The 16,238-nt window shown below is 33.8% G+C and overlaps 1 protein-coding gene across 3 annotated transcripts in view; it reads right to left on the bottom strand.

The window, feature by feature from the left end:
- The window catches only part of LOC143255578 (5-hydroxytryptamine receptor 1A-like), a 63,893-nt gene extending 47,865 nt beyond the window's left edge, over positions 1-16,028 (bottom strand). For all 3 annotated transcript variants that reach the window (XM_076511446.1, XM_076511447.1, XM_076511448.1), the window contains exon 1: positions 15,724-16,028. The gene's annotated coding sequence lies outside the window, so the exon portion shown is untranslated. The remainder of the gene's footprint in view (positions 1-15,723) is intronic.
- Between the last annotated feature and the right edge of the window lie 210 nt (positions 16,029-16,238).

The raw sequence follows: 16,238 nt of genomic DNA, 5'->3' as shown, positions 1-16,238 counted from the left end.
AAGGTCAACTAAGATTTTGATACATTCTTAGTCTAACAAATTTCATAGTTATGTACAAAGCTTCTCTAATGTCATCATTTATTAATTGAATATGTAGTATTTATTTCCAAATATTTTTAAAGAAGTAGAAAAATATGTTATTTGAAAACTATTGTACACAACCGTTATAACTGATAAAACCTAGAGCTTTGACAGGGCACCTATCTTATTCAAGGGGCAAATTGGGAATTGTGTGTGAAGTCCAAAGCATGGTGGGAATTTCGATTAAAATATAGGGGATCAAAAACTTCAGTTTCTCTTAACTTCTTGGAATGTCGGTGTAATTGAATGAGTGACATGTAAAGGGAGATTAGTAATGTCATATGGGTCGTCTAGTTTTTCCAAGAAATGTTTAGTGTATTTTTCCATGTATTTTATAAGTGTATTTTATTGCCTGTACAATATGGCCAACGACTATAGTGTTATTATGTAAAATGTGTCAGGAATATTTTGCTTTAGATATGTTTTAAAAAAAGAAATAAGTAAAACTGTACATAAATGTTTAAGTGAAACAAAGGCGACACTTGGAGACTGATTGAAAAAGAAATGTTAAGATTTATATAAACAGATATGGAAAAGTATCTTAAATATATAGTAAGTTTTAAAAACATTGTTCATGCTACATGAATGAAATAAGCAAAGAATAAACATCATTTATCTGACAGAGATGAAACCAATGATTTAAGATCTCTGATTCCAAATATAGACTGTCTCAACAAGATTGAACAGTGTTTATATTAGAGATCCAATAAGCTACTCTTATCTCTCTATCATCTTTAGTTTTGAATCTTGTTTCAATTCCAATGAGAGTAACATCATTAATGAAATTATTTGATTGGTTGACTTTGAGATTTTTATCTCCTCTTTCTGACATGGTTTGTTTTAGATCCTTGATGTGTTTTCTATAGTCTGTTTCATCTGAGCATATTTTCTTTATTCTACGAACTTGACTGCAGGTAATGTTCCATTTAGTGAGAGCGCCGTGACAGATTCTATGGTGAAGGTATTGTGGTTTTTTTCTGTAGGGTTGTACAAGTTGATATGTAAACTTCCGTTATTTATAAAGACATGAACGTCAAGTAACTTAATTTGGGTAGATGAGCAATCAAAGGTAAACTCTATTGTTCTGTGAAAGGAGTTTGAATATGAGATGAATTCTTTGAGTGATTGAAGACCGACTGTCCAAAGAAAAAAATGTGTTGTCTGTGTAACATTTCTATGTATGGTGTTTTACAGGGTTTAGTTGTAAAAGCTGGCTTTCAGTATGACTTATCAGATATAAAAATGTTGGTATAACTGGGAGCTATTTTGGTATCCATTGCATTAATGTTAGCCTTCTTATTAAATTCTAAGTTGTTCAAAGTTAAACCCAAGCTAGCAAAATCAGTTATTGTTTGAGATTCTGATTTGTGAAATATGTTTAATGTGGACTTTGGAGTTTCCAGTCCTTCATCATGTGGAATATTGGTGTAAAGGAAAAAAAGATCCATTGTGCAAAGAAGACTTTTGGATGTTAACTGTTCAATAATATTAATATCTTCTATGGTGTTAAAAAAGTGGGTAGTGTCATTTATGCGACAGGACGAGATTAAAAGGAATACATTTTATGTGTTGGTCAGTATGATAGAAACTATGGATCGGCCAGGATTGCTTGATTTGTGTTTTTGTTTTGTTTTTTTGTAACAAAACTTCATCCTAATGTAAATCATCCGCAAAGTCTTATTTTTCTAGAGAATTCATGAAGGTGTCAGTAAGAAATTTGTATCTGTTATTTGGGCAGAACTTGAGACCTTTACAAAGTTATGTCTAAACGACTAACAATATTAGAAATATGTGGGGAGTATTAATTGTTATCTGTACGGTTTATGACGTCACTGTTATTTTCAACACGTTTGTTAATATGAGAAGGCTTGTGATTATTAGCAGATGAAATGTGTTTGAATATGTTTTAGCTGCAAGTTGTGAGGTAAGGACTTTGCACATTTCTCTTGGGCTACTCTTTTACCAACGAAAAGTGGGATTGACCGTCACATTATAACGTCCCCACGGCTGGGAGGGCGAGCATGTTTGGCGCGACTTGGACGCGAACCCGCGACCCTCAGATTACGAAGCACACGCCTTAACGCGCTAGGCGATACCAGGCCCATTCATATTTACAAGCGACTTTTGTTAATTCACTTATTACAAGAACCATTGAAAAATGTTATTATATCTAGTATATTACATTCATATTTGCTAATAACCTCTGTTAATTCAATTATTACCAGAACAATTAGGAATTTAGGAAAAAAACTATTATTATACCTCGTATATCACATTTATATTTACTAGCGACCTCTGTTATTTCACTTATTACTAAAACTGTTAAACATTAAAAAAAACAATTATTATTGTATGTGAAAATTTGCCTGGAACCAAGTGATACCAAACCAGTTACTGAAATAAAACCTTATAGTGTATTATATTCACATACCAGCAAGTAATGAAGTACTATAAATACCCATATTTAGTGAAATCACTGAAATACATAAAATAACATTACCTAATTATGTTTTCTCTGTGCAAAAATCTTACAGACATGTACAATAAACAAGCACTGAACTCAACTTAAAACAATCTTTTAAACACTTTCATCAAATAAATCGTGAATATTTTGTGAAACTCATTTATTAAGTAGGTATTATCAGTATATATTCCCAGTATATTAAGTGAGCTCGCAGGTCACGTTTCCAAGATACCCAATTCTATAACTACCTATACATTTAGTTCCGTAACCATGGTAACTTTGCGGTTGCTATGTAATAAATCATCCACGTTCAACAATTTGAATACGATTTTTTGATGAGCATTCTAAATTCTCTCTACGTATCTCAATTGGAACTGTGATTATATGTTTAAATTCTACTCAATGTACGAACTGGAAACGGTAAGATATTACCAGCGAATATTATGTATTCTAGGAATTGAAAAAATATATGCATTAATGTCGAGCATTCGAATTAAATAATCAATATCAAAACGGAACTTATAAAGTATGCCTATTTCTTTTAAATTTATTTCTCTGTATACTAGTCTAATTTTAAGTTCGTGTTCGAACATGTGTGTCCAGTGCGTTCCGATATTCAATCATGGTTAGTAATAATCGGCTCGACATGACCTGGTGGTTGCAGACTCAAACCTCCTCACCGAACATTTTCAGCCTTTCAGCAGTGGGTGAGTTTTAACATCACGGCCAATCTCACTGTTCGTTGGTAAAGGGTAGACCAGGAATTGGCGGTGGGTGGTGTTACCTAACTTACCTTCCATTTATTCTATCAGTTCAAAATTAGGGACGGCTAGAGCACGCAGCCCTCGCGTAGCTTTGTGGGAATTTCAACAAGCAAACTAATCGATATAAGCATAATAGTAATGTCTGTTGTATATCCATGTAACCGTTTCACAGGGTGTGAATGGATCTTCAACAAAACTAGTATTAACGTGCAGTAAGTCCTTGTGGGGGTACATAAAATTTCTCAGTTTTGTGTTTTGCAGATATTGTAAGCGTTTTTACCACTACTTCACCCAAACTGATAAATCTTAACCAAATTTGGCATGAAGGCTGGTTGGGTCTGTGCTGAGATACATGCAAACTTGCGGTTTCAGATTTTGTGTTTAACAGTTTTTATCGGGTTTTTGCCTTTGTTATAGTTACATATAAGGGAAACAATTACTTATGTCCCAAGGTAACTTTTCATTAATCACGGAGTTACGTAGCTTCCGTCCAAGGGACGGGTACTCTAGCTAGTTTACTAATAAAGTCTGATGGAAAAATTAAATTAGTTTCGGGTTGCTTTGTACATCTAGATATTTCTGTTCTCAAATGACACTTGTCAATCGGTTTTTTTCTCAGGGAACGCTTCCAAAAATATCATACATATTTGACACTTTTCACACAAAAAGAATGAAAAAGAAAATTTTGTAAAAGATTGTCTACTTCTGAATGAAACTTCCTCAAAGCTACAAATGAACTGCCTTAGAATAAACGTGCTTTATTTTGAGCTGATAAACTGGAATAAAGGCCTCTTCGCCTTCTTTAATCCAGTAGTGGAATTTGTCCGTCACCCTTATAACGCACGCATAGCCCACGGTAATTTTTGTGGCAATGGGTCAAAAAGCGTGGAGTCTCAGATTCATAGTCCAGTACACTGACCACTAAGTCACACATAATTCCTGCAAAATTTAGTTCTTATATTTCCTGACCCGGTATGGCCACGTGGTTAGAGTATTCAACTCATGATCTGAGGGTTACGGGTTCGAATCTCCGTAACACCAAATATGTTCACTCTTTCAGCCTTGAAAACATTATAATGTGATGGTCATTCGCACCATTCGTTGGTAAAAGAGTAACTTTCGAGTTGGTGGTGTAGGAGCTTTCAGTCTTACATCTGCTGGTGCAGATAGCCCTCGTGTATCTTTGTGCGAAATTCAAAAACAAACTTACATTAGAGACTGCTGGTGCAGATAGCCCTCGTGTATCTTTCAGAAATTCAAAACAAACTTACATTAGAGACTGCTGGTGCAGATAGCCCTCGTGTATCTTTGTGCGAAATTCAAAAACAAACTTACATTAGAGACTGCTGGTGCAGATAGCCCTCGTGTATCTTTGTGCGAAATTCAAAAACAAACTTACATTAGAGACTGCTGGTGCAAATAGCTCTCGTGTATCTTTGTGCGAAACAAAAAAAATTATTTTACCAGAACAATGCACAATATAGGGACTTTTCTCTTCTTCCTTAAATACCAAACACGATTTAAACACTTGTGAGGGATGCATCGTAAATGTGAATAGCTTTGCTATATACTTGAAACTTTAATAATTTTAATACATTTAAGTATTGTAGAGAGCTTTACTGTTCGTGTATGTGCACGTGGTTTTAATTTTATGAGCGCTTAAGCACTCCATACGATGAATAAATTTGTTTATTTTTATTAATTTCATGAAAAGCTATTCAAGGGCGACATCAGCTAGCCGCCCCTAACTTAAGAATAATGGAGAAAAGGCAGATAGTCAGAACAACCCACCGCCAACATTCTTGAGCTACTCTTTGCGAATGAAAAGTGGAATCAGTATTCACTGTATATATATTCCTCACGGCAGAAGGGACGCGTATATTCCGCGAAGAGAATCAAACCTACGACTCGCAGTTTACTGGCGATGAATAAGTTGTCAACCCCTGGTATGAAAACATTATATAAAAGGTTGCTTCTAATAAGTTAGGATTTCAATATTTTATTGTTTGTAGTCATCATTGTCTTTCAGCTGCTTAGAAATATAGAATAAAAGTTGTACTTCCGAGTTTTGTAAGACAATTAAACAATAAGACTGACAGGTGAAGACTGAACATTTTCATCATATTTTCTGCGGCTGATAGATATTAACACCGACAGAGAAAGATTAAAGCTTTCCTTCGAACTTTGTGTAAACGATGAACAATAACACCTGCAGGTGGAGATTGAAGATTTTCATCAAATAATGTGCGGCTAATAGATAAAAACACCGACAGGAGAAGATTAAAAGATTTCCTTCAAACTCTATGTGACTGATGAACAACAGTACCGACAGAGGGGGAGTTTTGTTTTGAATTTCGCACAAAGCTACTCGAGGGCTATCTGTGCTAGCCGTCCCTAATTTAGCAGTGTAAGACTAGAGGGAAGGCAGCTAGTCATCACCACCCACCACCAACTCTGGGGCTACTCTTTTACCAACGAATAGTGGGATTGACCGTCACATTATAACTCCCCACAGCTGAAAGGGTGAGCATGTTTTTTGATTACGAAGGATTGTAACCCGCGACCCTCAGGTTTTGAGTCTAGCGTCCTAACCACCTGGCACGTCGGGCGCGTAAAAATTGAACCAGGAAGTTTAAAATCATAAGCCCTCAAACCTTCCATTTAGTTATCGACGAAAGCGAGAGAAATATTTTATAATATTTCACTCCAATGATTTTATAATAATGTTATAATAATATTATAATAATGTTATAATAATGGTATAATGATATTATAATAATGTTATAATTCAGTTTTATTTGCATATTAAATGAATAAAGGTAATATAATTCGATTTATCTTACCATATAATTTAAATGATGCTCGGAAAATCTGTTCTTATGAAAATATTAAAAAGAATTAATAATATATACAATAATTTCATTTTTCAAGCCGAACTGCATTTTCTAAAGCCTAAAGAGTAAAACAAAAACAAAGTAAAAATTATGAAATAGGTAGAAAATTATTTAGTTTTAGGCTTCTATAAACTTTAATCATAAAGCGACCTGAAATTAAATAAATTTTAAATACTTTTATTAAAAGAAAGGAGTGCGTAGAACTAAGCAGAAAACTTACTGTAAAAAACACCAATTCAGGTCTCATCGTAGTTGAATATTTAACGTGTTCGGCCAATGAATAAAAAATTCATAACCCTTGGCACAGTATTGTGCTTCGTACTTTTGAGTCGAAGATACACAATTATTGCGGCGGTTTAGAATTTGAGTGTTATGTTAAACAAGAGTAGACTAACAGCTGGCAGTGGACACTCTTCACTGTATGCCTTCTCTTTGGTGTTTCATCTCAAAATTATGGGCGACTCGTACTGATAGACATTATGTACCCTTAGGCGAATATTCTAAAACAAGCAAACCAGTTCAATCTCTTCTTTCATATTCATGTGCCAACGAACCGAACCTCTTAGGTTAAATGTCTATATCAAGTTACTTACTACATTTTCTGTTTTTATTTGATTAACCAGAGAGTAGCAGTATTAATATTTTCAGCCTGAACCATAGTCTGATATACGGCTCGAGCGATCAGATCAGAGACTCATGGAATTGTCCATCGGAGAAGGGCTGCTATCCAACAGCAAAAATCTTACCAGCCCGACATAGCAGAAGGTTAGGGCGCTTCACTAGTAATCAGAATCTCGCTGGTTGGAATCCCCATCACACCAAACATGCTCGCCCTTTCAGCCGTGTGGGCGTTATAAGTAACTTTCAATCCCACTATTCGTTGGTAAAAGAGTACCCCAAGAGTGGCTGTGGGTGGTTTGACCAGCTTAGCTATCTTCCTTCTAGTCTTACACTGATAAATTAGAGACGACTACCGTAGAAATTCAAAAAACGAACAAATGTTTGACCAGAGGATGGATGAACAGTCAACAACAACTGCCTGGTCAGAAAAAGAAAAAACAGACAGCAAGTCAGCAGCGATTGTCTGAACAGAGAAAGGACACAAAGTAGCAGCAACCGTTGCGCTCTCTTTATTCTTTACGATGTTGTTCTTACGGTCAAACCATTAGTGCGCTGACAAACTCTTGGGCTCCAGTCAATATTGTTATTATTAGAATGTGTAAAATAATTTTAATGCTACTATTTTGTATTGCTAGCGTTGTATGAAGATTTGAAATTACACTAAGCTGTCCAAATTTAGGTGGTGATAGCCTAGTGTACAGCCTTAGGAACTAATCAAACGAACAAAACCTTCTGATTGATCGAAACATTAATTACATGTTCAAATTAATTAATTACTCACTCGTTCAGTTAACGAACATGGAGAATTTACTTGAGCAATAAACTAACTACTACGTTGGTTGGTTAAAGTATTTTAACCGTTTATTTATTGTGAAACAAACAGTAGCGTTCTGATTGGGTAATATATATCACTTATTTTAAGTAAGCTAATAGAACCACTTCTTTGCTATTCGCAGTTTCCATTTCACTAAAAATTTATAATACAGATTTCGCATGTTCAGAACATGAATACGATTTCAGATTTACCTTTCCGCATTCCGTTAAGAAAAAATGAACTTTCTTCAGAAAATTTAAATTATTGTTTCTCTGAAAACATACTCACTCAGAAGTTCAGAATAATTTACCAACTCTTGATTTAGTTCTTTTTTTTATTTAAATCAATTTTTGAAAGGGACCACTTACAAATTAAAGCTCTGTACGAGCTTAAACTGTGGTTGAAGCCTACTGAAGTTTCTGAGATGTTTAGTTTATCTGTTAACGCTCATCGATTTCCCTTCTACCTCCAAAAAATGAAACCGAATGTCTCAAATCACAAAAACACTAAATATACTTTTCTGTTGATTAATGTATATAAATAGAAAACTTTACCAATATTTTTACAGAATAAAATTAATTATTTTAAATGCCAGAGAGCCTAAAGCATCTACAATAACAAAGCTTACAAACATTAAGGTCTGGTATGGCCAGGTGATGAGGGCGCTCGACTCGTAAGTTGACGGTTGCGAGTTCGAATCCCTGTCGCAGCGAACATGCTCACCCTCTAAGCAGTGGGGGCTTATAATGTAATGATCAATCCAACTATTCGTTGGTAAAAGAATTACCTCAGAGTTGGTGCTGAATGGTGATGACTATCTGCCTTCCCTCTAGAATTACACTGCTAAATTAGGAAAGGCTAGCGTAGATAGACCTTTTGTGGCTCTGTGCGAAATTCAAAAACAAACAAATACTAACAATAACTTTAAACAAATTTGTCAATGACATATTCGTTGTGCATGCCATACTGCCCATTTATTCGACAGTGATTCTAGAAGATATACTGCTTATATTAACTTATTATTAAGTGTATTAAGTTACGTAATTAGTGTCATTAATTAGTTCTTATAATTTCCTTTCTACGAACATGATAATTATGCTTCCACACATCATTCAAGGCGAAATTGATTTCGTAAAATAATTCATTAAAGTTTACGTGTAAAAGGAACTAATTACTTGACAAGCCACATATTCCCAATCGGATATATTATATATTGTGCACTGTTGTTATTAATTTTATATACTAAAGGAAATTGATGTTCCAAAGAGGTTGTGTCGAAACTCAATAAAGATTGTATGACGATATTTCAACTTCACTAAATCGGCTACATCTAATACCAACAACACCAGAGACGTAATATCGGGACTCATCAGGCCGGCTTCGCTTCTTCTTTGTGGGTATGTTGGATTTTAAATACCCAGAAGGGTCAGGTGCAAAATACCTCTTCCTCCAGCAAATTCACTTTCTTTCTCTCTCTTATAGGAAGGTCAGGTTTTGGCGACCTCTTCCTCCTTCCTTCATATTTGGTTTTACAACTGTCAAATGTATTTATACATTGTACACAAGGGCCAGAGTAACCCACACTTACTCAGCCCCCTTTCAGGGCAATGTCCATGTACTATCTACACATACACTTGATGCAAATAAATCATTTCTCTTTATACTTCCATAATTACTTGTACTTTCATTAGATTGGTATTAACTATAAAACGTTTTCATAAAACTCTTTCAATGTTTATTAGTTAACCCCTAAACTAATGTGGAGTCTAGTTTATAGGTGGATTTTTTTATTTTAAAAATAAATATTTACTAGGGAAATGTTTTTAAGACTATCCTCATCATGTATGCAGTACCTGCTAGTTCGCTTACTAGTTCCTTTTTTCTCCAACTTTTGTCAAAATAATTTATTGTACAAGGTAGGAGTTTATCTGCTATTGTTTCTATGTGTACATATTTATGCATGAATTCTGATGATGTAGTTCTAGGTACTTTATAAGCTGTTGTAAGTAGTGTATTTTGTATTGTTTATAGTAGTTTTTTGCTTACATTTATTCACGCAGGGGTTGCATAGTCAATGACGAGTCTAATGTATGGTTTATATATTTTTATTATGTTGTCTGCCGTTACTCCACTATTTTTACCAGTTAGACTCCTAGCATAGTTTGTTCTTCGCCAACTTTTTGTTTTAATATTATTTGTATCCATGTTAACTTTGAGTCAAACGTTAGTCTTAAGAATTTTGCAGATGCAGCAGTCTGAAGGAGAGCTCCATTCTTATGTGAGGTTGTGCTTTTTTGTTTAGTTAACTTTGTGAATACTACTAGTTGCGTTTATTTTTATTCTATATTTTTGACAATATTCACCTATTCTGTTTAATTATGGTTATGTGTTTGTGGCTGCTATTGCTGGTGTTGGTGAACTTTTCCAGACTGCCACATCGTCAGCGAATTGTGAGAAGTATCCATTATTTGGATTTTTTTAGAGGCATATTATTCACGTACATAATCAATAGGATAGAGCTAATCACCCCTCCTTAAGGGACATCAGCTTCTGGAGTAAAACACTCTGAGGAGGTCACTTCAACAGTAACTCTACATATTCTTTTTCCAGAAAGTTAGATAGCAAGCGAATAGATCCCCGCAGTAGTCCCATTTCTTGCATTCGGAACCGGAGACCGTTATGTCATACAATGTCGAATGCCTTCCCAATATCGAGAAAGCAAGTGACAGTGCATTCTCGTTTATTAAAACTATCAACAGTTGCTTCGGTTAATCTGACTAAATGGTCTGTAGTTTGTCTGAATTTTCTGGGACTATTTTGTTCTTCTGGTAACTTTGATGTTATCTCCAGGAATGTGGAGAGTTTGTTACTGATTATTTTCTAAAGAATTTTTCCTACACAGCTGGTCAGGCTGATTTGTCGGTAGCTATTTGGATTATTGGCTGGCTTTCCTTCTTTATGGAACATTAATACATTTGCATGCTTCCAAGAAACCGGGATATAACCAGTGTTTAATGATAGATTAAAAATTGCTGTGAGATGTTAAAATAATTTCGGAGTGTTTTTTATTAAGAAGGATAGCTTGCCATCTTCTCCTGGAGATTTATTTTTTGTATTAGTTATTGTTTCTATGAGTTTCTTGTGCGGAAATTGTGTTTGTTAGCATTGTGTTTTTGTATTCGTTTGTGTTGTTGATTTGAAAGTTATTTAAGTTGACTGGAAAAAGTGGTCCAAATAGTTCACTGTTATTCGTTATACAGTTGTTTAATTTGTTATAGAAGTTTGCGTTCATGTCTGGGTCGTTGTGTGTTTTAAACGTGTTTTGAAGTTGTTTTCTGAATGTTTCGGCTTTTTCTTTATTTGCTGTGGTATTATTGTGTCCTAGTGGTGGGTATTTTCTTGTTGCTGTGTCTCCATTTGTGAGTCTTTTAAGGTGTGTCCAACATTGTTTCGGATCTGTTTTTTCATTAAGTTGGCAGCAGAAATCGTCCCATTTTTCTTGTTTTAATAATTTTACTTCTGCTCTGATTAGGTTTCTTATTTTATTTATTTGTATTTTTAATTCTCTGTCTCTTATCTCCATGTATTGTCTTCTTAACTGACGTCTAAGCTTAATTAGTGTTATTAGTTCTTTGTGTGGTTTCCATGCATTATTTATAGTTTTATGTTGTTGTTTTGGTATTGCTTTATTTCCAGCAAACTGGAATATTTGGTTGTTTGTTTACGACTTTCGCGTAAAACTACATGAGGGCTATGTGCGTTAGCCGTCCCTAATTTAGTAGTTCAAGGTTAAAGAGAAGGCAGTTAGTCATCACCACCCACCATTAACTCTTGGGGTATTCTTTTTCTAACGAATAGTAGGATTGACCGTTACTTTATAACTTTATAACGTTACATTATATACTTTATAATGTTTGATATTACAGGATGTGAAATTTAACAGACAAATTAATTTCTAACACACTCTTTATATTATCATCTTATAAAACAGTGTTAAGAACAACTGTTACAGTGTAACCTAGATTATGTTGACGAAGAATATGTTTTGTCAAATTCATTTAAATCGTTTACAGATCACAATGTACGGCTTAAACAATACCTTATGTTAGTGAAATGTAAACCGTTAACTAGCACGAGCTAGATAGGTTTACCCTACAATGTCTCAGTTACAAGTGGATTGTTTAAATTTTAAAACAATTTATTTCTGTTGAAACTGTTCGATATACAAATATGTTTTTACTATTACCTGATAGTTTACTTAAATGCATCTACTTAACGTATTTCAGTATTAAGTAAGGGGCTGATTAGGCTTAACTGTAGCCTTGTATGTAGTAAAGTTGAATAAACCCGATACTGTAACAGTCACAGCAGTGACACAAGCACATTTTTTGCTTGCTTTCGCGACGTCTCTCATTTCTTAACCTTTCTTAATTCTCAAATATTCAGATCGATTCTAGTAATCTGAGATTATCATCGTGGCATTGTCTGTTAGGTTAAAGAAATTCATCCCAAAGTGAAAATGAAGAACACGTTGAATTCTGAATTTAGGTAATGTTGACTTCGTGATAGTTAATCAATGAAAAACGCATAATAGATGGAAAGTCTGTTCAAGTCTTTCAAAATGTTCTAAAATGTAAACATTTCTATGATAGAAAACGCCGGACGTGAAAAGTATCTTCAAGTCTTGTTTGTTTGTTTGTTTTTTGAAATTTCGCACAAAGCTACTCGAGGGCTATCTGTGCTAGCCGTCCCTAATGTAGCAGTGTAAGACTAGAGGGAAGGCAGCTAGTCATCACCACCCACTGCCAACTCTTGGGCTACTCTTTTACCAACGAATAGTGGGATTGACCGTCACATTATAACGCCCCCACGGCTGGGAGGGCGAGCATGTTTGGCTCGATAGGGATGCGAACCCGCGACCCTCAGATTACGAGTCGCACGCCTTACACGCTAGGCCATGCCAGGCCCTCTTCAAGTCTTTTAAAATGTTCTAAGATGTAAACGCATCTTTGATAGAATACACCAGACATGGAAAGTCTGTTCAAGTTTTAAAATGTTTCAAGATCTGTATATTGTAGGATGCAAATTGTTAAGTTTCAACAAATAAAGTAGCTGAGATGAAGTATAAACAAATATTCTTATTTTCTCCTTTTTATGTATTTTATACTTTACATTAATTTCCCAAATTATTGTTTTCTCGTTGCAAAAAAAAAGCTTGAATCGTTCAATGAAAATACTTTAGGTTCAATTTGAATCTACCATAATAAAAAAAATACCCAAAAAGTATTTCCTTAGATAATTTTTTCTCCTGCTGGGACATTATCTGCATAACGCTAATCCGAATGGTTCTATTATTAGCACATTATAAGAGAAAAGCGATAAAGATATCGTTAGTTTTGTTCGATCACGTATTGTTTTAAATATTTCATTTAAGAATAATTTAAATTAAAAATGAGATATTTTTCTTGTTCCCTCCAAACAATAAGTATTTTCTTTGCCAACAAATAGTGTTTTTTTTAAAAATATCTCATATGCATACTTATAATATTTTGTAATATTTTGTGGCTTATTTATATCATAAAAAATCGATACTTTGGTAGAAATAACATACCAACAAAATCTCATGTACATCTTTTGTGCTTGACAGACCTAAAACTTAACAAAATGACATGAAATAGAAGAAATTTAGAAGAAAAAATTGCATACAGTAATGGAAAAAAAGAGAAAACAAAACACTTCCTATTCCTCCATACTGCTTTACACTTCTGTGCAATCACATCTCCTGGTCTGGCACATTTTTAAACAGAAGATGTTAAAATAAAAAGTACAGTTGACAATATAATTTAAACTCAAACATATATGTATCATTACCAGTATACTTGATATTATGTATAGAATACAACTACCAAATGACTGAAACACACATATATAGTACAATTATAAATACTACCCAATTTCTGGTGGCGCCAGTGCATTAAATCTGCGTGTGACGCATTCATGTGTCATATATTCATCTTGAGAATGAAGAAAAATAATAGTTCCCTGTGACACCTGTTGCAAATCCACATGCACACAAGATAAACATTTCGCGAAGGTAAAGGTGAACATCACTTACCAAAAAGGTTTTTCTACTATCATATAAGCAAGAGTTTCATTAGAGTATGATGGTTAAAACACGCAGAGTAAAAATACCACCATGTTTTATACTCACACACGTTAAGTACAACCACCTGAAAACTTCATACTTTCAAGTAGGGTGCAACGACAAGTATACTTCTTACAAACACTTAATTTATAATGACTTGTATACTTGGTACTCACACGTAAGGTACAATGACTACTATTGCTAGAACATAACTCCAGCGTAGAATGACGAAAATAATAAAACTTACTTAAGCACAGAGCAAAAAGAAGTGTATACTCGGTTATAACTTGAGCAGAACACCAACCAGTATATCTAATGATCATATAAAAGCACAATTACAGTACAATTGACACTCACACATCGAGTGCAATAACTAGTGTGGTTTATGCTCACACATTGCCTTTACAGAGATGCTCACGTGTACAGAATAATTACCAGAATGTTTTTAATTAACACGTATATTACAATTACCACTAGCTTTTCACTGACACATACATTAGAATTATCAGTATATTTGTTACCAACACATATACTACAATTACCAGAAATGCTTTTTACTAACACGTATATTAAAATTATCACTATCTTTTTACTCACACGTATGTTACAATTACCAGTATGTTTTTACTAACATGTATATTACTGCTACTAGTATGTTTGTTACTAACACGTATATTACAATTACCACTACGTTTTTACTGACACATATATTAAAATCACCAGTATGTTTGACACTAACATACATATCACAATTACAAGTATGTTTGTACTAACACATATATTTAATTACCAGTATGTTTAGTACCAACACATATATTACAATTACTGGTATGTTTGATACTAACACATATATTAAATTACCAGAATGTTTGTTACTAACACATGTATTACAATTACTAGTATGTTTGATACTAACATATAAATTAAATTACCAGTATATTTGTTATTAACACATATATTAAATTACCAGAATGTTTGTTACTAACACATATATTACAATTACTAGTATGTTTGATGATAATATATATATTACAATTACAAGTATGTTTGATGATAATATATATATATTACAATTACAAGTATGTTTGTTACCAACACATATATCAAAATTACTAGTATGTTTGTTACCACCACATATATTACAATTACTAGTATCTTCTACTAACACGTATATTACCACTACCAATATTCTTGTTACTAACCCATATATTGCAATTACCAGTACGTTTGATACTAACTTATACTATATGCTAACATATATATTACGTTACCAGTATGTTTGCTACTAACACATATATTACAATTGCCAGTATTTTATACTAACATATATATTACAATTGCCAGTATGTTTGCTGCTCACACGTATATTACAATTACCAGTATGGTTGATAGCAACATATATATCACAGTTACTAGTATATGTATTATTAACATATATATTACAATTACCAGGATGTTTTTACTAACACATATATTGAATTATTTATATATTTGTTAGTAACACATATATTACAATTATTAATGTTTGTTACTGATATATATACATTACAATTACCAGTATGTTTGATATTAGCACATATATCACAATATTGGGTCAAGCATGGCCAGTTGGTTAGGGTGCTCCACTAGTAATCTGAATGTCGCGGGCTTGAATCCTTGTTACGCCAAACACGCTTGCTCTATCAGCCGTGAGAGCGTTATTAAGTTGGAGGTCAATACTACTTGTCGTTGGTAAAAGAATAGCCCAAGAGTTGGCGGTGGGTGGTGATGACTAGCTGCCCTCCCTCTAGTCTCTCACTGCAAAATTAGGGACGGCTAGTTTAGATTGCTCTCGCGTATTTTTGTGCGAAATTCAAAAAAAAAGGAACAAAATATTAAAATTATCAGTATGTTTTGTATTGCCTGTAATTCAAAATAATTATGTTTTCACATAAACTTACCTTTGTTGACAGATGGCGCTGGAATCTGTTCCCGACTGTGCTCTTGTCACACAACTATCTCGGTAATGAAGAGAAAGCATCAACATGAAATATATGTGTTCCAGTTAGTTTTCGGCGGTTGTCATGGTTACCCGTTCAGCAATTTGAAGTATTGATTTCCCAGAATATTCTGTTTCTGTTTTATACGTATTGGTGCTCGATAACTATTTTAACAAAACAATTATCTCTTTCCACTATTTTAAAATCAGATTTCTCAATAATATCCATTGCCAACAATACAAATTTCATTGTTAAGGTCGTTTTTTCTTTACCAAACGGCTCAGCGAAGGGAGAGAAAATCTAATAATTTAGAAACCATGACGCCCTCTGTATGAAGTAATTGCACCAACGTAATGCACAATAATGAGCTGTGTTTCATAAGCCTAAAAGAAGCAGTTGGAATTACTCCGATGAGAATTGGATGTGTAATCAATTACACAATTTTTAAGAGTAATTATTAAATAATATTTTACGTT

This window comes from Tachypleus tridentatus, chromosome 7 (assembly GCF_004210375.1).
Source record: "Tachypleus tridentatus isolate NWPU-2018 chromosome 7, ASM421037v1, whole genome shotgun sequence".
NCBI classification, from domain to species: Eukaryota; Metazoa; Arthropoda; class Merostomata; order Xiphosura; family Limulidae; genus Tachypleus; species Tachypleus tridentatus.
The sequence above is the reverse complement of the archived record's forward strand: the minus strand, read 5'-3'. Positions and strand labels throughout refer to the sequence as shown.